We start from the raw sequence: 10,236 nt of genomic DNA on the forward strand, positions 1-10,236 counted from the left end.
AGGGGTTTTTACTTTCAAAATATTGCTTGATCTAGGAATAATTTGAAAATCCTCATAAATAGGACATTAGAAATCAAACGAATAAATGAGTTCAAGAGAAAATCTTTAAGCATCTAAGGAATTCAAAAGTCTTGGGTTCTGCTCTGAAAAGTATGATGTCCTGGTATGTTTGAAAATGTTTCTTGTTTGGCATATACTGCATGTAGAGTCAGGTTGTGGGCTTGTAATGATGTCCACACCTAGGAGCCATGGTCACCCACCAGCATTCCACTCAGCTATGTGATGCAGACAGAGAACAAAAAATATGTTTTCTGGCCTCAAAACACCTACATACATAATACAATCCACATGTGACTATTTTTCAAAAGCTGTTTCGAAAAGCTTATTTTATTAGGTTGAAGTTTGATTGCTGAACAAATATAAACTTTTATGCCAAATGAAGAAATATCATTTGTCAAGCTAAACTTTTCAAACTCTTTTTCACAATTTTTTGATGCATCTTATGTACTTGATGACTATAAAAGAATTTGCCAAGAAAATGAAAGTCATAAAATCCCTCTGCCCTCGTGCATTTGCTTTTCTTTTTCTTTTGTCTCCTGAAGCTGTAGGAGGTGTTTGCTGACATGCATTGCTTTCAGGGCACTTCTGGAGCAAGATGATGCGAGAAATGACTCAGCTAAGCAAACTGAGTTTGTATGAACATCAGAAGCCCTTACAGTGTGACACTGTAACTGGGAATTATGAAAAGAGGCATCTGAGGAGCTCAATGTGTTAGTTGCATACATATTTCACTATATGACAGCTATGAAATATAGTTATGCTGCAAAACTGAAAAGCTCCTTTCCCGAACCTTACTGCATCCCAACACCTCAGACAGATTTCACACACTTTTAACACACGAACAGGTATCTCGTGCACAGTTCTGGCAAAATAGGCCCTTGTACTTTTTTCTTGCTGTGATGCAGGGCAGCTTGCTGTGTGCCCACAGCACACAGGGTGATACCTGTGGGGCACTCTGTGCAACACTGTGGAGCGCACACACAGTGTCACTCTCGAGGGTGAGGTGGGCACCAGGGAGGCAAGAGATCTCTCCAGGCTTTTTTCCTGACTCTGCCACTTAGTGTGTGTCTGTAGTGAAGCAAAAAAAGAGTAAGAGAGACAGGAAAGCTATTTTATTATGTAAGGAGATTTGCAAGGCGTTTATTTTAGTTTGTTTTGTTGTGGGTTGGTTTGGTTTTGGTTTTTTATTCCATTGCCCTCCTTTCAGAATGGAAATCTTATCTGTTCTTTTTGCTTTTCCTGGCAATAGCCATGTAAAAACAGAATACCAGGAAAAAAAAAAAAGTAGCTGTGCAGGAATGAAAGAGCTGAAGCTTTTTTTTTTTTTTTTTGTCTGATTTTTGTTTGAAACAACAACTTAGAATTTTTGCATTTTCTAGCTGAAATCCAGTGTCACAAATAAAAAAAGGCTACCATATTACAGGAAGGAAAGAACTCTGTTTAACAGTTGTACTGCTGCAGCATCAGTTGCTGCACTTCTCAGAGAGAATACTAATAATGGAGGGGGGAAGAAGCAAAACTCTTCCTCACTGCTGTTTTTATTTAGATAGTCTCTCTGTCAAGAACAGGTATGAGGGACAAGTTCACCCCCCCTACATTCATCCTTTACTTTATTTCAATCACACCAATTTTCTCTTGACTCCATTTCCCCACCTATAAAACTGCAGTAGGGAACAGAGTTTTCAAAGGAATAATTTTGGCCTAAGTCCTTAAAGCTGATTGGGCACCAAACTTGTGAAATAAGCAATTTATAAGAGGAGTTGAAAGCTCAACATAATCTGGAAAGATGAAACATACCTTTTTTAACTTTCACAACTTTGTGTCAATGTGCTTGAATACATCCATTTTGAAATTTCTAAATGCTTTTAATAGGGAAGAAGGCCTTTTAACTTCTCTAGTTCTCCTCCCCCCCCCCCCCCCAAAAAAAGGATCTTTCCAGTGAATATGCCAAGTTTTCACTGTCATAGAGAAAAAAAAAGTTTAAAGGCAGACAAAGAATTGTTTAACCAGTTGCCTTTTCCTAAAAGAACTGCTGGTTGATGTATATCCTATTTTTCCTATATACATAAATGCAAACTGATAGTTAAGTGCTTTGGTAAGAAAGGTGGATTTGTGCACATACTTCATTTTTTTGCTGAAATTAGATTCGGACCTGAATCCTGCAGGGGCTTGCCAGATGCTTGACTTTGTTTTCAGTGGAACTATTCAGAGTGTATTATGTGAAGCACACACAACAATCCAAGAGACTTCAGTCAGGTGAGCCTTGCTAAAAGAAATTATTTATATATAGCGCTTTCCCCTGTTAAAGAACTTTCTAGTTAGGGTGCATATTAAAATGCTAAACTTTATGGACTTCAGGATTAGAAATACAATAATCACAACACACAAAAATAGTCTATTTTTTTAAATCTGTATGGTTACCAAAAATTTACTCTTTCAAAAATTGCCAAAAAAAAATCACTTCTGGGAAACTACACACATGAGCCTAAGGCCAAATCTTTTTTTTTAGATTTCCAACAACTGCTCTGTTTTGCTTTTTCTGTTTCCTTGTCAGAAGGATCCTGTTTAGCTTGTTTGGCTGAGGGCAGTTGGGTATTTATTCATTGATCTCTCATTTCTTGCATTATCTTGAATTCTAATTAGGGTTTTTTTGAGTCCTGTTACTTAACTCTCCAAACATAGCTCCAGCAGACATCACTCTTCCTTTCTGTAGAGCTGTTCAGAAGGAGCTGTCATCTTACATTCTGGGGCTGACCACACTGCCCAGCAGTTCTCCTCTAGCTGCTTTCACTGGCAGTTTGATTGAATGATTGTTTCTCCCCCTCACAACATGTGATTCAAAGTGCCTGAAAAAGTGTTAAGTCACTTGATGTTAGGACAGATTCTGTAAATAGGACTGGGAGCAGTCCTCTAGGTGTTTGTAATTAATCAGGCTCCAAACACTTGGAGCTTTTGGATGCACTTGTAAAAAGTCTAAAAAATGTAAACAGTTTTCTTTCCCCTCCCCAGGAAGTCTTAATGCACTAAAGACGTAAGCGAAGAAGTGAAATTGCCAGTGATCAAATCAATTACACTTCAGATCAGACTGTGGCAGGGGTTTTTGGTTCTCAACCAGATGGAACTAGACTTCTTGTGAAGGAGGTATTATTATTTCTTGTCAGGGTTTCAGAATGAACGTAGGAATTCACAGTAAAAGAAATTACTTTTTTTTTTTTTTTAATATACTAGAACACTTAGAGGAAAGACTCCTTGGGAGCTGATGTCTCTAAAAGTTTTGATACACTAAAAAAATTCATCTTAGCCATTTCTTATTCTTCTGATTTGAAAAAAGAGACAACATAAATGAACAGCATATTCTCCTGTGCTGCAAGGCAAAGAAGAAACCCTAATTATTAATATAGTAAGTTCTTGGATTCAGGGTTTATGGGTTCTTTTGGCTGTGCCTTTCTTATAGGCTGAAGTTTTTACATTAAGAAAGCTATGATGTAAAAACTTACAAGAGACAAAGTACAGTGGTTTTTATCTTGATGCATTTAGCAATTGAGATAAATGCAGATGAGGGCACAGGCTATCTGGAGGCAGAAAGCGTTTTTTTATCCTGTGGAGATTAGACAGCTTGTTTAGAAAGCCTCTGTGGATTAGGAGGGGAGGTGACTGCTGTAATCAGATGTAACAAAAGCACCTTTCCAGGAGAAAAAAAACCCCAAGATAACCAAATGTGATTTGTTTGTTCCTAATTTAGAGAAGTACTTTGTAAAACCAAGTACTTCTATGGCTTAGTCTTTGCAATCAAATTATTTGTTTGATTTGGAGTTCAGATCCCTCTTGCTTTGAGTACACTGCCACCAGGTTATGTAAAAACTTTGAAAAACCCTTCAGTACTTGGACATGCACATTTTAATAAGGCAAATTCCACCTGAAACCACCTTGAAGAGAATTAGTCATGCTGGTGTGGATAAAAAGATTGTGCCTTAACCTCAGTGCTGCAAATGCTTATAATATGGCATGTCTTGTTGTAAGGAGATGTGATGTTAGGAGCACTAACAGGGTCCTGTGGGCTCACTGGAGCTCTTGGTCAGCAAATCCTATACATTACAATGATTGCAAGATTAAATTTGTCACTGGAATGCTAGTAGTGAGTAAGGAAGTGGAGTTTTTAAATGCTTCCTTTTCAACAGATGCAAAATGATGTAAAGATACTTTTGAAGTTACTAGAATAAAGAATGCACAGGCCAGCAAATGAACTCTTGTTAGTTTCCAAGTCTTGCCAAATGTGACATTCTTCCAAGAATTTGCGTAGCAGCTAAATACAAATGATCTTTCCTGAAGAAAAAAAACCAATACATAAAAAGTGAGTGAAAGGAGGCTGGTGGTGTTTCAGTAATCAGAAAAGAGAAGGTGTCTGTCTGCTCACTGGAGGTGTTCAAACCAGCCCCTCCAGAGGTGCAGCCTCTTAGCCATGAGAGCCTGTCTGTGTGAGACCTGAACCTCCCCTGCTGAAACTGTTCAACAATCCAGAAAACAATTAAATCAAGACAAACAGCCAGAATTAGCCATCTGCTCAGGAGGGTGGGGGTGGGTGGTTGGCTTGGTTTTGCCATCTCTCAGACTACTCTTGTATTTTTTTCAGGTGTCTGCCCAGCTACCCAAACACTCCTTGAGGACTGGCTAGAGCCCAGTTACCCCATCCTTCCTTGTGCTCAACCTGTCATATGAACCACCTGGGTGGCAAATCTGTGTTCATTTTTGATTGCCTTCTCTGGTGTCATTCGAGTTTTGATTCTTTTGCCATAACTCTTACAGACACTTTTCAGTATTTTTAATTAAACTGTCTATGTCTGCTGTGGTATTTCATGCAATGCCTGGTCCTGTAGGCATGTGTGAGATGAGCAGTTGCCAGGCTCGCTCCCTCAGGGAATATAGGGGAAGAATTGCCAAGTCTGTGCATTCAGGCTGGGTTTAGGACTGAGATAGGTGTAGAGCTGTGCAGGTTCACTGAGTCTCAAACAGTCCTAGGCATGTATAGAAGTAGGAGTTCAGGCACCTAAGGTCCATGATTTCAGGAAAGCATAGCTGTGCATAGGCTTTAGCTGCCCGAGGAATCAGGAAAGAGAGGCAGGGATTGAGGAGCATGTGCTTGGGCTTTGGTGTTTGCATTGGACACAAGTCCAACTGTGGGTGCTTAGGCCTTTACTGCAGCCAGCACTTCTTTGCAACTGTTCACCCTTCTTTTAATTGGAAATTATTCTCAGTTTTGTAAACCTCCTGATCAAGAACCTCCAGATGCACAACAGGATAGACACAAAGTGTTTTTTACAAGCAGCTGATATTTTAGGATAGGTTTATGAGGGCCTTATCTTCAACTTTGTGGATAGTTCTTGTTCTTTTAAAGGCTTAAAGGTTGCTGCTGAGAATGTAAAAACACAGCAGAAAATAGTCAGTGTGGTTAGAAATTAGAAAATAGTCTCAGCTACTAATTAATGTATTTTTAACTGAAAGAAATGTATATCATTATGGCACATATTGCTTGCCTGCTGGATAACTTCATACTCAAGACACTACCTGAAAGGAGCCTTCCAAGACACCACAACTTCAGAGCAGTAGCTACCAGAAAGGCTGCAGCAAAGCCGGAGACACTGTGGGATTAGCAGGATGAAGCTATAAAGAGTCAGAAGCAGGACGTACTTTTCTTTTTCACTTGTGCACACATACATTACCCAGGCATGCAGAGTCCTGCGTCAGCTCAGTCATGGGGTTGGGGAATTCAGCCAATAGCCAGGGTCTGTGCACGAACTACAACAGCCATGCTTGTCTGTTAGAACATTGACTTTTAAAGAATTTACTCAAATTCTTCTTAAAAAAAAAAAATTGATCAATGGTTTATGCAGCATTAAAAATAGGTTTCTTCAAGTGCCTTAACACAGCATTCAAATCCATAAATCTTACAGCCATTGCACTACTCATTGGAATCAAAGTTTTGCAATTCTCTTAGTCACTGTTTGCACTGTTAAGAAAGGGAAAAAATAGCCAATGATGAATTATGAGTGCTTCTCTGGATGGACTAACCTGCTCTTTCATGAGACTGTTTTGTCCATTTAGAAATTATAAAATGCCACATTGTGGTATTTTATATTTCCATTGTAGAAAGGTGTTCTCTGTTGAGGAATCAGAACCGCATAATTTCAGACATTTTTAGAGAACTTTGGGGCATTAGAATATAGATATTGCACTGAAGTAACTGCTAGGGCTTGGGGGTTATTTTGTGTTTCTCAGAATAAAGAATTAGTTAAAAGAGGTCTGAATTCAGCATCAAAGCCATATGCACCTTTTGTGGTCTACCAAATATGCCAAGACCCAAAAACCACTGTCATCTGTAACGGAGACCTTCAGTGCTTCCCAGGAAAGTAACACTGTCATATGGTGGTTAGGCTCAGAACAAAGATCTGGAGTAAAAGGAGTCAGTGTATGCATTTAATGGTCTCTAGCTGAATGACACTGGTTAGGGAAGGAGGGAGAGTTTGAGACTAGTAACAAGAAGCACATTACTTTTTTTCTGGGCTTCCTCCTTTGCCTCACTCAGTTTACCAAGAAATTCAGCCACTGACTCACACCACTGTTTTTCTTGAAGAACAGAGTAGGATGAAGAAACAGTGATTAAATGTAAAAGACAACCATGCATTGCATTAGGAGAAGCATTCTGTGTGTTTTGGTAACAGGCACTACAGAGGAAAATGAAAAAGAGGTGATTCAGGTCTACCTAATCTTTAAAGTCTGAAACTATTCTTGATTCCTACCATGTCTACCTCTGCCCCACATACAAATACAGACCTCATTAATAAAATGGTGTTTTTTTAAAGCTCTTTAAGTTCCATTTGATAATGCTACTGCCATGACACTCGTATTTAATGTTTGTTATACTCCCATGTGTTGAACACATGGTTAGCAGCTCTCCCAACCATCAGGACTCACGTAATCTCAGCAAAGCAGTCATCATCATAAATAAAGCAAGCATGACAACTGAAACTACATGTTTCCTTCTCATGGTAAACTAGGATGGCAAACTGGAGCTCAATGCCATTCTTCACCTAACAGCAAAATGCTTGAGCATGGTAGACCTAGACCATGAGTGTACTTGGAAAAAAACTTTTCATTTTCTTGTATTTGAAAATCTTGGCTTAGTTCCCAGTCTTATAGTAGTCAGCTGCATTGGTGAGTGATGGGGATCTTCATGATGGCAATTCCACATCCTTTGCCTACAATTGTTTTCAGTTTTTATTTAGTTTGCATGTAAGCAGATCACCATCAGTGGCTGAGCCCTTCAAGGGAACTTGTTCTTTGGTCATGGTTGGAATTTGCCATTGACCCTAGGCATGACAAACTGACAGACATTTTAAGGGACACAGTAACTTCTTTATTTTAAAAGTATACTTCTTGAGATAATTCCTGAATATGATTCTTTTTAAAGAGTATTGAAGGTAATTGCATGCCTTTAAACAAAAATGAATTTTTAAGTGTATGCATATGTATTCATATGGCAGTGGAGTCAACATTTTCTGTTGGGTTCTTGTTGTTGCTGTCTTCTCTTGAGGGCATATCATCACATTGACATCCTAGTTGTATCAAGCATAGCAGAAATATAATTCAATCTAATTGTCAGTTCTGTTAACCTGAAATGTTGGATTCAGGTATCTCAAAATTGGAGATAATGTCCTCTCCCTGATAGCCTTGATAGCTTCTGGCTTAGATGGAGAGGTGCCTTAAATCCTACAGATAGTGACACTTGGCTAATAAAATAGTGAACATACTCATCTCCTTTGTGGATCGTGTGGAACTGTCCTTTCCTTGGACATCTTAAATTTTCATGGGATTGTGGTAGCATCATCTGAATCTCTCTACCTTGCCTTTCTCTTTCCATAAATCTGGGTGTGCGACTTCAGAAAACTGAAAAGTTGTCTTTAAGGTCTCTGTCCTACAGATCCAGGCATTGTCTGTTTACATTAAAAAAAAAAAAAAAAAAAGTAATTGCATAAAAATTGTATCACATTACAAGCTGAGGTGAGAACTGGTTTAGTGAGCTTACCAGCAAACAGGCCAGGAGATTTCAAGTTTGTTTTGGGTTAATGTTGTTATGGGCTTTTTCCAAAAAATTTAAATGTTCAAAAATTAGTTTTTTGTACACCATGAAAATGAAAACAAAGCCTTTTCAACACTTCCACAGAGCTACCGTTTAGAGCCTGATTTGAAGGCAAGTCTCCTCTTCATCGTGAAAAAGCTGCTGTCTGCTTCCCTAACTACAGACATTTGGAAACAAAGGGGCTTGAGTGTTACTCTGTTGAGAACAAAGCCAAAAACCTAAAGGACTCGGCAGTCACCTTTCTGCCTGTGCCCTTCCTCAGTTTAAGAGATAAGATGGGCTTCATCACATTTTGATAAAATAAGCTTCAGGCCAGCTTTAAATGCAGTCCTGGAAGTGACTCTCAGAACTCAGACATCAGAGTAGTACTACCCAGCTTCTTTGGATTGCCCTGAGCTGCTGCAGAGATAGCAGCATGGTTTCAGTGCATTTGGTGAATGAAAATGTGCCAGTAATTAGAAGTATATCATGATTTCCCCTCCTTAACAATTCACTAAGCATATTTATATTACTTTCTTCTGTGGGTTAACATCATTATAGTCTTTACTAATGAGTTTATTATCAGACTGTATTGTTTTGAAAAGTGTATTGTGTGTGTGTATGCATATGCACCCCCAGAGTAAGTTTTGTGTCAAAAATCAAATATTCTCATCAGTTACACAGTGCTTTTTTTAAACTAGAGTAATGAATATTTCTTTACCAGACAAAATCAATGTTTCAGGGCAATACTTTTATTTTGTATAGCTTCCTTCTAGGACATTGTGTCTCTAATGCATTAGAGGTAATTAACACACTTGCAAATTTTAAAATACTCTAAAAGGTGTTAATTTGATGAAAATTCTAAACAATAGTACCAATATACATGCTCCTTAATTCACATGCATCATAAAGGTAAAAGGGCAATTACACCTGTGCAGCTATTTACATTCTTGTAAATATTGCTTTGGTGAACTCTGAGTGAGGCGGGATAGTTGGTATCTTTGTTCATTGATTCTGAAAGACCAGCACTGTAATTATTCTGTTTAAAAAACTATATATAGATGTTTGGACTCTAATTGGAACAGTAGGAGGGACAAGGATTTTTGCTTGTCTTTTTTTTTTTTTTAATCAGTATGGGACTAGCCAGTACCAAAAGACAGCTCTGCCATAAAGCTGAAATTAGAGTAATGAAATTCATTATCGTGGTGCAATAGCTATATTCACAATAGTACTTCTGAGTCTTCCTGGTGATGCACTCAAGCTGCCTGATGAACTCAGCAGACAGCTGCTCACCACCACACACTTGACTTGCTCCAGGAGACAGTTCCTGTAAGACACATTGTTTTGTGTAAAGATTTTTACTTTGTTCTTTGCTTGTATTTAAGGACAAAACCAGGTCTGAATTGTGATTTTTTGCTTTGCCTGCACTGTGCAGGTCTGTCATACACAGGAGGGCAGCTTCTCTTGGTGGCATGCAGGCAGCCTGCCTGGTATCCCTGTTCTGGCCAGTCTGCACTGCTGGATTTCCCACTCCCACACAGGGTTGGAGTGACCTCGAGTGCTTCACAAAATTACATGAGGGATTATTGATACTATTAAGCAAGCAAGGCTTCTTTGCCCTTCCCTTTTCAAGGTCCCTATTTACTGTACACACTTCCTTTTATTATGCACTTGTCCTTAAAAAGAGCTTAAAAATGAAATAAATTGCCATCATGGTTGTTTCATTTTTGTGATTCAAATGGATTTTACCGGAGCTATAAGGACAGAATGTAACTCAGATTGCTTCAGAAGTATCGATGGAACAGTCAAGGATGTGAAGAAACACCCATTTCTTAGGAATGGCAGTGTGGCCTCCAAATGCCTGGAAGCCTTGCAGCTCCACCAGTGGCTGGCAGCAGGGTTGGGTGGAAGGAATGACCATTTCACACACTCTGGGCCACTGGGCATCAGTAAGTTTTAATGTCACATTTAGGCCATTATACATATAGACTCTTTGTTGTTTTTGGATCAATCTTTGTAGATTTGCAGCTTTCAATACCTGTTGAAGACTGAGCAGGAGTGCA

Source organism: Melospiza georgiana, chromosome 6 (assembly GCF_028018845.1).
Source record: "Melospiza georgiana isolate bMelGeo1 chromosome 6, bMelGeo1.pri, whole genome shotgun sequence".
Taxonomy (NCBI): domain Eukaryota; kingdom Metazoa; phylum Chordata; class Aves; order Passeriformes; family Passerellidae; genus Melospiza; species Melospiza georgiana.